The following is a 13,054-nucleotide window of genomic DNA, read 5'->3' on the forward strand; positions in this document are numbered from 1 at the left end:
TAAGGGAAGGCTGAGGTCTATACCTAGGCAGCTATAATTCACACAATGTAAGAACAGAAGGTGGAAAAATTGGTGTGGCCATATCTTGCAGGTGGTTCATCAGAATTCTATGCTTTTCGTAACCATGTATGCAAATATGACATTGGGCAGGAGGGAAAACAAACGGGAGGTTGCTCAAACCCAATCTCCCTGAGACCACACATATTGCTTTCGACTTCAATAATTAAATCATCAGTTCATCAATGTGCCTGAAGCTGTGGGAGAGTATTATTCTGGCAGATTGTCAAGATAGAAAAGTATCACCACCCAGAGACAAAACTACCTCTTGGAATGAGAGTTTAAAGACACCTGAGCACCCAAATCACAGCATGCTCTACTGATACTGTTCAGAAACATATTTGCAACTGAATCAGTGATAGAATTGGCAGTAGGCCTCAGGTTCCTGTACCCTTCCTCTGTTCACACTTATGCTCACTTTGGCCATTTTCAAACTGCCTTTGTATTCTGTTTTAGTAATGGGTTGCTGATTTCCCCCCTGCCATTTCACACATACTTGTTTTAGTAACCAACTGGAAGCAGCATTTATTTATCTTTCAAACAAACCCTCTAGCATTGGGTTAGCAAAGTATGGCTGAGCCACGTTTGAGAAAAATAGCTTTCTACTGTTTTCACTGTGCTTCTGAACTGCTGTGGTGTGCTGTTTAAAATGTCCATGACACTTCCTCCAGTGCTACTCCCTGCCCTTTTTCACAGCATGATCTAAGAACTTTATTTTGTTATAGTGCTAAACCAATATAACACTTCAGTGCTAAAGTGACACCATTAAGATCCCTTGACTCTATTGACTCAATGAAGTGAATTGAGTCCTCTAATACCAATAAACTGGTGATCCCTGGCCCCAAGAAAGCTCGTCTATCAATGACCAGAGCCAGGGCCTTCTCAGTCTTGTTGCCCACCTGGTGGAATGAGCTCCCAGAGGACATCAGGGCCCTGCCAGAGCTACAACAATTCTGCAGGGCCTGCAAAAAGGAGCTCTTCCACCAGGCATTTGGCCAAGACAAGTGAACAAGCCACTACCACCAACCAGAAGCCCCATAATCTGCACTAACTGGAAACCAGACCAAGGTGCAGACTGATCAAACTGTTGTTGTTATTGAATAATGCTATACAACACTCTTTGTTGTTGCTGTTATTAAGTACTGTTATTATATTACACTATTTGATACAAGCTCACTGTTAAATAAGTTTCATATTGAATGGTCATTGTACTTTACCACATATGAGAGTTATAATGTAAACCGCCCTGAGCTGAAAGGGAGGGCAGAATATTAAATAAATAAATAAACAAATAAACAAATAAACAAACAAACTAACAAATACTACAAGGAAGAGCACACAGCAAAAAAAGGTGTGTGTGGCGAAATGACCATAGAGCTTCATAGATGGTTCATTCACAGGAAATTCGTTGTATGACACCATCCCTGTATCACTTTACTTGAAATCATGTGACCATGGAATAACATCCAGTTTAGAATGATAATATGAAAACCTTATGCAAGAATATTCCACATTCAGTTAAATGCAGGTTACTCCAGAGGGTTGATCATTTCTCCCACAGGTACTGGGAAGGAGGTTGAGTGGAAAGTCCACTGGCAGTCTTCAAGCAAAGGTTGGATACACACTTTTCTTGGATGCTTTAGGATGCTTAGGGCTGATCCTGTGTTGAGCAGGGGGTTGGACTAGATGGCCTGTATGGCCCCTTCCAACTCTATGATTCTATTCTATGAAACTGACAGACCCATTGCTACTCTCTCCACAGGAAAAAAAATGTAATGTGAACAGGGACCAGAAATTAAAAGAATAAACACTTTTTTCATTGTATAAACACTTATATATGGGTTCCTTTTTGGGGAGATGGGACTGCATATCCTGTCAGTTTTGAAGATATCAGGAAAACTCTATCCCTAAAAAGGATTATATTATATGAAAAAAAAATCGGATGAAGTTGGGTTATTGATCAAATTGCTTTAACAAATTACATTTCATATTGTATTTATATGTGTTTAAGTTAAGCAACTGTCAATAATCTACCTAAACTTTAGTTATATTCTGGACTTCATTGTACTTCATATATTGTGCAGGTAAATACATTGAAATTTTAAAGGTTTGGGTGCCAGGACTTCATTTACCTAGCATTTACATACAACCAAGCTTAAACAGAACAGTTAAATGCAGCTTTTCTCAATGAGAAACAATCCCACAGGCAGTACACTAGCAAAGTTCTAAGATTATTATTATTATTATTATTATTATTATTATTATTATTATTAGGATTTATAGCCCACCACTCCCTTAAGGCTGCTAGCGGATAACAGCATATAAAACCCCATAAAACCCCTAATACATAAAAACACCCTAACACACAATCATATTGTGCACAAGAACCCTGCTGGTCAGACCAGTGGTTCATCTAGTCCACCTTTGTCTGTGGCCAACTGGTTACTCTGGCTAGTCAACCACAAGGCACAGAGGCTGCAGCCTTCCTCTGATGTTGCTTCCTGGTACTGGTATTCAGAGGTTTTACCACCCCTGAATGTAGAGGTTCCCTTAGTCACCATGACTAGTAGCTACTGATAGACTTGCCCTTAAAAAACCTTTCTAACCCCCCTTTAAAACTGTCTATCCCTCTGGCAAGGAATTTCTTTAAGATAATCTCTAGCTCAGTAAAGAAATTTCTCTTCAGTCCAATCAGCATCACTGGTTGATCCTGAGTTCTAGTATTTTAGGAGAAGCATAAAAAGTTCTGTCTGTCCACAGACTCTACCCCATGCTTAATTTTACAAATTATGTCACATTCCCCCCTTAATGTTTCTTCTAAACCAAAACATTCCAGGTGTTTCTTGAAGTCCTAGTCACTAGTCACATAATCCTTTCTGGCTACCTAAAACATTCACCTCCCTGTTAAAAACAGCATTAAAAATATCTAACATACCTGCTTCTGGTTCAATTGTTCCTTCTAGATATTTGTATTACTGCCCTTTTTTTTGTTCTCATTCTTCTAAGCCAAAACAGACAGTGGAAATTTGGAGGCTTTTATCATGTGTTCCTGCAGGCAGGTTATCGGTTCAGAATGTTGACAGGGCACATTCCACAGTCACATGCTGCCCTGCTACCTGTGACTTACTTTAATGTCATGTTTGAGCTTTGCCCTCATGTAGCAAAACTTTGCTTGTTTCAACAAAAAACACACTTTTATTTAACAAACTGGATGTCAATGTTATCTAAACAGTACTTGTAAGAGTTCTGTATTTTAATAATGCCACTGTGCTCGTGGTCCCATTCATTCTTCATGTTCAGAATACAAAAGAGCACGTACTCTCAATCCTGAAATGCAGTCATCACATTTATTAATTATACTTATGTACTTACTAATGCAAAATTCCTCTGAAAATGGGCCAGTCTTTTCCTCCTGGAAATGTTGATTTAAAATCACTTACAAAACGCACACAGAGTGCCATAACTCTACTACAGAAAATAAAAGTAAACACTCCCGGTAGAGAGCCAATATAACTTCCTGAAACATGATCTCAAGAGTTAACCCTTGCGTTAACCCTGTGACTGGAACAAAATCCTTTGCTTTCCTTTCCCACTTTTACTAATGAGCTCATTCTTCCTCTGTTTTGATGAGTCTTTCTGCAGATTTTCACTACATTTTCTTGTGGGGGGATTTAGGATTCAATCTTTCCCTGAAGATCTACAACTTCTATTAAGACACAATTAGAATCCTAAATTTTGCAAGAAAAGCAAGAAATCTGATGCAGGATTTAAGTATTCCTAGACTCTCCCTGCTCCCTCCCTCCTGTCACATGTTTTTGTACAGGCTGCAGTCTGAACTCCTCCTGATGAACTTTAGGCAGCAAGGTCCATGAGGGCAGAGCTCCTGCAAATCCACACATATTTGGGAACTGGCAATGTGTTGTTCTGGTCTAAATATCTGCTCATTCTACCTACAGGACATCAGATATTATCTACCCAGAAGAGATTATGTGAGATGGTCATTCATTAGCATTTTGTACTTAAGAACATTAAGTACAATTAAATATTAAGAGAGACACTACTGGCAACTTCGGACTTGGAGAAAAGAATGATGCAGGTAATCGTCTGGCACAATTCATGAGACTGGTTTTACTTCATGAACACTTTGTTCAAACACCATAAACGTTGCCTATACACTTGGACTACACAGAATGGACTACACAGAAACCAAATTGACTATATCTTATGCAGTTGGCGATGGCCCAGTCCAATTCTTGCTGTCAAAACATATCCAAGTGCTGACTGCAGTCCAGATCATGAACTGTTACGGGATAAAATCAAAACAAAACTCCGCAACACCAAGACAGCATCATGGTTAAGGAAGTTCAATGTAAATAAAATAATGCTCACATATGCTGTGAAGGTGAAAATCAATTTCAAATATTGGATGCAACAGAAAAGATGCCTGATGAACTATGGCAGGAAATTCAATCAATTGTTGTGGAAACAGCAGTTAAACATATACTGCACAAGAAGCCAGAAAAAAGATAAGATGAAAGTATAATAATAGCTGAATGCAGAAAAGCAGCAAAAGCTGCAAGCAAAAAGGAAGAAAATTAAATGTGGATTTTCAAAGAGCAGCAAGAATAGACAGTGAAGCTTATTGGAATCAGAAATGCAAGTAGTTAGAAGATTATAAAAAGGGACACACGAGAAATGCACAGGCAAAGAGGTTCTGAATGTCATTTACTGCTAGCAAAAGCACTGTCTCATTGCACAGACTTTTTTTAAAGGGGAAGAGCAGCAGGAGTAGGGATGCCAATCTCCAGGTGGGCCCTGGGGACCTCATGGAATTACAGCTCATCTCTGGACAACAGAGAGTAGTTCTTGTGGAGAAAAGGATGCTTTAGAGGTCTGACTCTATGGTATTGTACTCCACTGAGATCCCTGGCCTCCCATTCATGAATCTCCAGGCTTTTCCCAACCTGAATCTGACAACCCTACCTCCATATTCCCCACCTGTGCCCATGAGGAATATGGCAACCCTAGACAAAAAGCATTATTCTCACACTGAGTCAGATTTGCACCCTCATCATGTTGCAATTGATTTAGAGATGTGATATCACCGAACTGCCTCATCATGTTGCAATTGATTTAGAGATGTGATATCACCGAACTGCCTATATCCCTAATTGACAGGGACTGTCTGAGGAAGGCCATGCCATGGCAGATCAGAGTCAGCAGAAGTAATAAACAGGCAGTCAATGTCATGCAAAGAAGGGAAGCAAGACATTTTTGTAATGATTTTTAACCCACCCTGCCCATACCCTCCAAAATTTTCATGAGAAAAAAATCAGCACAGCCCTATCCATAAACAACTTTAGAGATGTGTATTTCCAGACTCAGGCAATAAATAATCTTTCAAGTTCTAATTCTGAAACATTTTAGTATCAACTACAGTAAAAGCTTACATTGGCACTCATGGGGAATGGGGGCTGCCAGTTAACTTCATGTACCCAAGGTCATTGGGTGGTCTGCAGCAACCAAACCCTGCCCTGCTGGGATCATAATGCTGACAGTTCCCACACCTGACAGAGCACTTCCTCTCCACTCTCTCCAAGCTAACACAAGCAGGGTAGCTGCCTGGTACTTGTTCAGCAGAGATGGCTTCCAATAGCTTGAGGCAGGCTCAGGGGGAAGGAAACAATTGCTGATGACATCGACTGGCTCTACTGTCTGTCAGAAATCCATCAAAAGCTGGAGACATCAGACTGGCTGGCTGGCTGGCTAGCTGGGGGGGGGGGGTATACATATGCACAAAAGGGACAGGGGTATGGCAGCAGAGGGTCAGAAACTTTCCTTCTGAGCAATGCAGGTTAACTAAGCAAAACAAGGTTTGAGTCTAAAGCATTCATGATAAGTATGTCCAGGCGCTGAACTACTTTGACTGTGATTCCCCTCCTCCCCCCCCCCCAAAAAAAAATCGAGCTGGTACTGTTCTACACATAGTTTAAACCCATTACTGCAAGTCCTATCCTCTGTTGCAAAAAGGAACCGATCCCTGTCCTCCTCCAAGTAACAACCTTTCAAATGCTTAAAGAGAGCAATCATGTCCCCTCTCAACCTCCTCTTCTCCAGGCTGGACATCTCCAAGTACTTCAGCCTTTCCTCACAGGGCCTGGTCCCCAGGCCCAGGATCATCCTCGCCACTCTCCTATGCACCATCTCAATTTTGTCCACATCCTTTTTGAAATGAGGCCTACAGAATTGAACACGGTACTCCAGGAGGGGTCTGACCAATGTGGTATACTTTCAATTCTAATGTGATGCCTCTGTTGATAAAGCACAAGACTGCATTCGACTTCTTTACCACCGCATCATACAGTCTGCTCATATTTAGCTTACAGTCCACAAGTACCCCAAGAACTAATTCACACACACTGCTACCTAGAAGTGTATCTCCAATCCAGATTTTAAAGGGGACTCCATCTTCACCCACAGCAGGCCTTAAAAGAAACTATAGGATTACATGATCACTCCCTCCTAAGTTCCCCACCTCCTTCACCCCATCCACCAACTCTTGCCTGTTGGTTAGCAATAAGTTGAGTATGGCCGAGCCTCTTATAGGTTCATCAGATCCATGAATCAAGGCAAGCTGGACGTGGTTAAACAAGAAATGAGAAGACTGAACATCGACATTTTAGGAATCAGTGAACTAAAATGGACAGGAATGGGTGAATTTAATTCAGATGACCATCAGGTATACTACTGTGGACAAGAATCTCGCAGAAGAAATGGAGTAGCATTCATAATCAATAAGAGAGTAGGAAAAGCCGTCTTGGGATACAATCCCCAAAATGACAGAATGATCTCAGTTCGAATCCAAGGCAAACCATTCAACATCACAGTGATCCAGGTCTACGCCCCAACCACTGCTGCTGAAGAGGATGAAGTTGATCAGTTCTATGAAGCCCTACAATACCTTCTAGAAGCAACGCCCAAAAATGATGTGCTTATCATCATGGGGGATTGGAATGCTAAAGTAGGAAGCCAAAAGATAACCGGGATAACAGGCAAGTTTGGCCTTGGAGTACAAAATGAAGCAGGGCACAGGTTGGTAGAATTTTGTCAAGAGAATACAATGGTCATAGCAAACACTCTTTTCCAGCAACCCAAGAGACGACTCTACACATGGACATCACCAGACGGTCAACACAGAAATCAGATTGACTATGTGCTCTGCAGCCAAAGATGGAAAAGTTCTATCCAGTCAATAAAAACAAGACCAGGAGCTGATTGTGGTTCAGATCATGAGCTTCTTGTTGCAAAATTTAGGCTTAAATTGAAGAAAGTAGGGAAAAGCACTAGGCCACTCAGGTATGAACTAAATCATATCCCCAACGAATACACAGTAGAGGTGACAAATAGATTTAAGGAATTAGATCTGATAGACAGAGTGCCTGAAGAACTATGGACGGAGGTTCGCAACATTGTACAAGAGGTAGCAACTAAAGCCATCCCAAAGAAAAAGAAATGCAAGAAATCAAAATGGCTGTCTGAGGAAGCTTTACAAATAGCTAAGGAGAGAAGGGAAGTGAAAGGCAAGGGAGAAAGAGAAAGATACACCAAATTGAATGCAGAATTCCAGAGAAAAGCTAGAAGAGATAAGAATGCCTTCTTAAATGAACAGTGCAAACAAATAGAAGAAAACAATAGAATGGGGAGGACCAGAGATCTTTTCAAGAAAATTGGAGATATGAAGAGAACGTTTCATGCAAAGATGGGTATGATAAGGGACCAAAATGGTAGGGACCTCACAGAAGCAGAAGAGATCAAACAAAGGTGGCAAAATTATACAGAAGAACTATACAAGAGCGAGCTTAACATCCCTGATGACCACAATGGGGTAGTTACTGACCTGGAGCCAGACATCCTGGAATGTGAAGTCAAATGGGCCTTAGGAAGTCTGAGCAACAATAAAGCTAGTGGTAGTGACAGCATTCCAGTTGAACTATTCAAAATCTTAAAGGACGATGCAGTAAAAGTGCTACACTCAATATGCCAGCAAATTTGGAAAACTCAACAATGGCCACAGGATTGGAAAAGGTCAGTTTACATTCCAATCCCAAAGAAGGGCAATGCCAAAGAATGTTCAAACTACTGCACCATCGCACTAATTTCTCATGCTAGCAAAGTTATGCTCAAAATCCTACAAGCTAGGCTCCAGCAATATGTGGACCGAGAACTTCCAGAAGTACAGGCAGGATTTCGAAGAGGCAGAGGAACTAGAGATCAAATTGCCAACATACGCTGGATCATGGAGAAAGCTAGGGAGTACCAGAAGAACGTCTACTTCTGCTTCATTGACTATGCTAAAGCCTTTGATTGTGTGGCGCACACCAAATTGTGGCAAGTTCTTAAAGAAATGGGAATACCAGAGCATCTTATTTGTCTCTTGAGAAATTTATATGCAGGTCAAGAAGCAACAGTGAGAACTGAACATGGAATCACTGACTGGTTCAAAATTGAGAAAGGAGTTCGGCAAGGCTGTATACTGTCGCCTTGCCTATTTAACTTGTATGCAGAGCACATCATGAGAAATGCGGGATTAGAGGAGTCACAAATTGGGATCAAGATTGCAGGGAGAAATATCAACAACCTCAGATATGCAGATGATACCACTCTAATGGCAGAAAGTGAAGAGGAACTAAAGAGCCTGTTGATGCGGGTGAAGGAGGAGAGTGCCAAAGTTGGCTTGAAACTCAACATCAAGAAAACAAAGATCATGGCATCCAGCCCTCTCAATTCCTGGCAAATAGAAGGGGAAGAAATGGAGATAGTGACAGATTTTATTTTCCTGGGCTCCAAGATCACTGCAGATGGGGACTGCAGCAAAGAAATTAAAAGACGCTTGCTCCTGGGGAGGAAAGCTATGGCAAATCTAGACAGCATCCTAAAAAGCAGAGACATCACCCTGCCAACAAAAGTGCGTTTAGTCAAGGCTATGGTCTTCCCAGTTGCAATGTATGGCTGCGAAAGTTGGACCATAAGGAAGGCCGAGCGTCAAAGAATTGAGGCTTTTGAACTCTGGTGCTGGAGAAGACTCTTGCGAGTCCCTTGGACTGCAAGGCGAACAAACCAGTCAGTCCTAGAGGAGATCAGCCCTGACTGTTCCTTAGAAGGCCAGATCCTGAAGATGAAACTCAAATATTTTGGCCACCTCATGAGAAGGAAGGACTCCCTGGAGAAGAGCCTAATGCTGGGAGAGATCGAGGGCAAAAGAAGAAGGGGACGACAGAGAATGAGGTGGCTGGATGGAGTCACTGAAGCAGTAGGTGCAAACTTAAATGGACTCCGGGGAATGGTAGAGGACAGGAAGGATCATTGTCCATGGTGTCGCAATGGGTCGGACACGACTTCGCACATAACAACTTATAGGTTCTTTCACCATTTGATAAACGAAACTGTCATTCTGAAAGGTCAGAATGTTGCATGACTCTGGACGCTTAGTCAAGTTTGTTTCCCAGCACACATCAGGGAAATTGAAGTCACCCTTAATTACAAGGTCCTGTTGCCTGGATATTCTATCAAGCTGCTCAAGGAGGGCAGTGTCCACATCCTTACCTTGGCCAGGCAGTCTGTACCAGATGTCAACCACTATACTCTTTGTTTTTCTCTCCCTTATCTTCACCCAGATACTTTCCACTGGAGTGACTCTCCTCCACCACTATTTCTTAGAAGGCAAGCCCTCTCCTCTCGTACAGACCACTCCTCTTTGACTGTCTGTTATTTTTAACAACCCATATCCCCCGACTACCACATTTCAGTCATGGGAATCATTCCACCAAGTCTCTGTGATGCCTACTAAATCATACCTCTCTGTCTGCATGAGAAGCTCAAGATCTTCCTTTTATTACCCATACCTCAAACATTTGTATATGTATGTCATTGTATAAGACCTGCAGCCTCTTACCTTTGGTTCCATTTGACCTGGCCTTCCTAGTTGGACCTCTGTTATTTACTCTCCTACATTAGAATCCCTATGTTGGACATTTCCTGGCAAAACTTCTTCCACAGTTGCATCGGAATCCATAAATCTTTATTTAAGAAAAACTGTCATCCATGCAGAATTTCAAGTCAAGAAAAAATGGTAACTAAATATGTATGGTTTAGCTAACCATGACAGAAAATATTTTGGTGGTTAATTTTTAATGCTGAAATTACTACCCATTTTACAATACCACACTACTGAAATATTTAGCAAATAATTACAATGCAGTAAGTAACCAATAATTATCTTCAGCCTATCAGTTTCAGTTAATGGGTCTGAGTTGGGACATTGCTGGAGATCTAGGGAGGGGGGGTAGTATTTGAAGAGGCCTCAGCAGGGTATAAAGCCTTGGAGTCTGCCTTCTAAAGCTGCCATTTTCTCTAAGGGCACTGATCCTTGTGGTATGGAGATCAGTTGTAATTCAGACCCCAGCTTGCCAACCTAAATATGCCTCACAAGCCCTGCTCTTTGTTCCCTGGCTGCAGAGGTGAGAGACAGGGCTTTTTCACTAGTGGCATATTACTTGTGGAAGTGCGGTTCCCTTAGTACCTATGCTGCATTTTTATCCTTTCTGTACACCTATGCTTTTAAATTAAGAGTTTTTAAACACTATTTTAGCAAGGAAACTTTTTAAAGCTGTACGTGATCTGTTTTTGTTATTTTTATTTGTAAACTGCCTCAAGCGGGGTTCCTGAAGAGGCAGCATAAAAGTGTTCTAAATAAAGAAAATGAAAGTCTCAGTTAGTTTTACAAAAGGTGGGGAAATGAGGCTACACAGAAGTCACAGAACATTTCACTTCCTCAGACATATGTGTCTGTGTGTGATGGGCTGTCAAATAGCAAATGGTGGCCCCTCGTTGTGGGGTTTTCAAGGCAAGACATCCGCGGACATGCTTTGCCATTGCCTTCCTCTGTATAAGAACCGTGGACTTCCTTGGTGGTCTCCCATCCAAGTGGGAACCAAAACCAACTTGGGTTAGGTTCTGAGATCTGATGAGGCTTGAAGGTTTACGTAAGTGATAGAAATACATGCATGTTTCTATTCCCCTGAAAATGACCAGGCTACATGTTAATATGTCAAGAATCCAGTTTTGCCAACTATTAACAGTTCTCAGTTTTGCATTCGACTGGTTTTGAATGCAACATATCACAGATCCTGTGTTATAGTCAACTTTACTTTACACCCCAACAGGAAAATCAAAGACATGAATAATTACAACTGCAAAATATTTGGTGATGTGTAGATTCAATATAAATATATTATGTGAAACAGACTGCATTGTTGTTGCAGGACATTAAGTTCTAAGTCTGTCTGTCTGTCTCAACAGGCACAAGCTAAATTACAGTCTGGACATATGAGAATAGATCTCTCCAATATTATTTAAAGGAAAATATTTGCTGTCTGGGGTCCAGAAGGGTAGAAAGTGCTGATTAAAAAATAAAAGCCCCCTGGTGGTGGGGGGAGGAAATGACTGCTGAGGGGGACTGTGGAGGAGATATGGCAGCCATGTGAGGGCAGAAAATTTAAAGTTATTCATGGACACATTACTAAGCTGTTTCCCAAAATTTTGGAGCAAAGCTGGCACCTTTCCTGGCATCCAAATACTTTAGAAAGCAGGCTGGGGTTTTGCCCAGCAGGTGTCCTGACTGGCTGCATACATTTTTTTTAAGTTGCTTTAACAGCAGCTGCTACCACTGCATATAGATCTTAAGTGTATTACTGCAGGTAAGCAATGTGCTTGCAAGAAGATAGTTTTAAACATTATGTTCATTTTAAAAAGCATCCTGTTTAACAGAGCTTATCTGAATGCTAAAGCATTACAACCAGAGTTGTATATAAACTCATTCCATAACATTTCGTGCTTAGCTCCAACTCCTAGGGCAGCCCATTACCCTGTGTCAGAAGTCCACGGCACTATGCAATATTCCTAACCAAAGCCCAATCTATATAAGTGCTTTTTAGTAGGGCTAATAAACAATGTACAAGCTTCCAGGTTCATCAGAACTCTTTATAAGGCAGAATGTTACAAAATAAAGGGGGGAGTAATATTTATAGCCTGTTCTTATGAGGAGTCCTATACCAATGCTTTCAGTTATGTAGATATGTGGGGGATCAATTGTAAACTTGTGCCTAACTTTAAACTACTGTCCGGAATTGCTAATACAATTGACACCAGATAATTCCTGGCTCTCACCCTACAAGAGACCTGTGAATCTCATTTGGTGTCAGACAGATCCAACAAAATGGCTGCCCTTGTAGACTGTTTTGTTTTTTCTAGGTCACAAAACCCAGTGTGCAACCCAACACCAAAAGGATGGGTCACTGTCAACAGGAACTCCCTGTCCTCCTCTAAGTGACAACCTTTCAAATACTTAAAGAAGAGTTATCATGTCCCCCACCCCTCAACCTCTGTGTCTCCAAACTGAATATCCCAGGGCTCTCAGCATTTTCTCATAGGGCTTGGTCTCCAGGCCCTTGATCATCTTTGTTGCTCTCTTCTGCATTTGCTCTATTCTGCCACATCCTTCTTGGTGCAATAAACTCCTGGAAGACCTGAGGGCCCTGATGGAACTGTCACAGTTCCGCAGGGCTTGCAAGACTGAGCTCTTCTGCCAGGCATTTGGTTGCGACCAAGCCAAGAAAGATCGGGTCCCTCCCTGCAGAAACCCCACATGCTGGACATCTGGGCAGGGACTACTTCCCCTGAGGGTGGTGGTATATTACTGTTATTGGCCATGGAGGGGGTGGGGAGAGGTTATTTAATTGGACTGCTTTTTTGTTTTATAGATTTTACTGTAAACCACTGCGAGCTGGCAGGGCCCGGAAGTGGTAGATAATAAAAGCTAATATAAATAAGTAAGCAAGTAAATAAATAAATAAATAAATATGAGCAGATAGTTCTGCAGGTATAAAGAAGGCAAATGCAGTCTTTGGCCATATCAACTGAGGCATCACATCAAAATCAT

General features: G+C 41.6%; 1 protein-coding gene across 13 annotated transcripts in view; it reads right to left on the reverse strand.

The window, feature by feature from the left end:
* Positions 1-13,054, reverse strand: part of PPFIBP2 (PPFIB scaffold protein 2) — a 162,332-nt gene that overhangs the window by 91,274 nt on the left and 58,004 nt on the right. Inside the window, exon 1 of one of the 13 annotated variants that reach the window (XM_077321877.1) lies at positions 3,430-3,569. The exons of 11 other annotated variants lie outside the window; for them this stretch is intronic. The gene's annotated coding sequence lies outside the window, so the exon portion shown is untranslated. Of the gene's footprint in view, positions 1-2,992; positions 3,144-3,429; positions 3,570-13,054 lie in introns of those variants that run through there. One more of the 13 variants, XM_077321876.1, reaches the window with a different exon arrangement.

Source organism: Paroedura picta, chromosome 2 (assembly GCF_049243985.1).
Source record: "Paroedura picta isolate Pp20150507F chromosome 2, Ppicta_v3.0, whole genome shotgun sequence".
Taxonomy (NCBI): Eukaryota; Metazoa; Chordata; class Lepidosauria; order Squamata; family Gekkonidae; genus Paroedura; species Paroedura picta.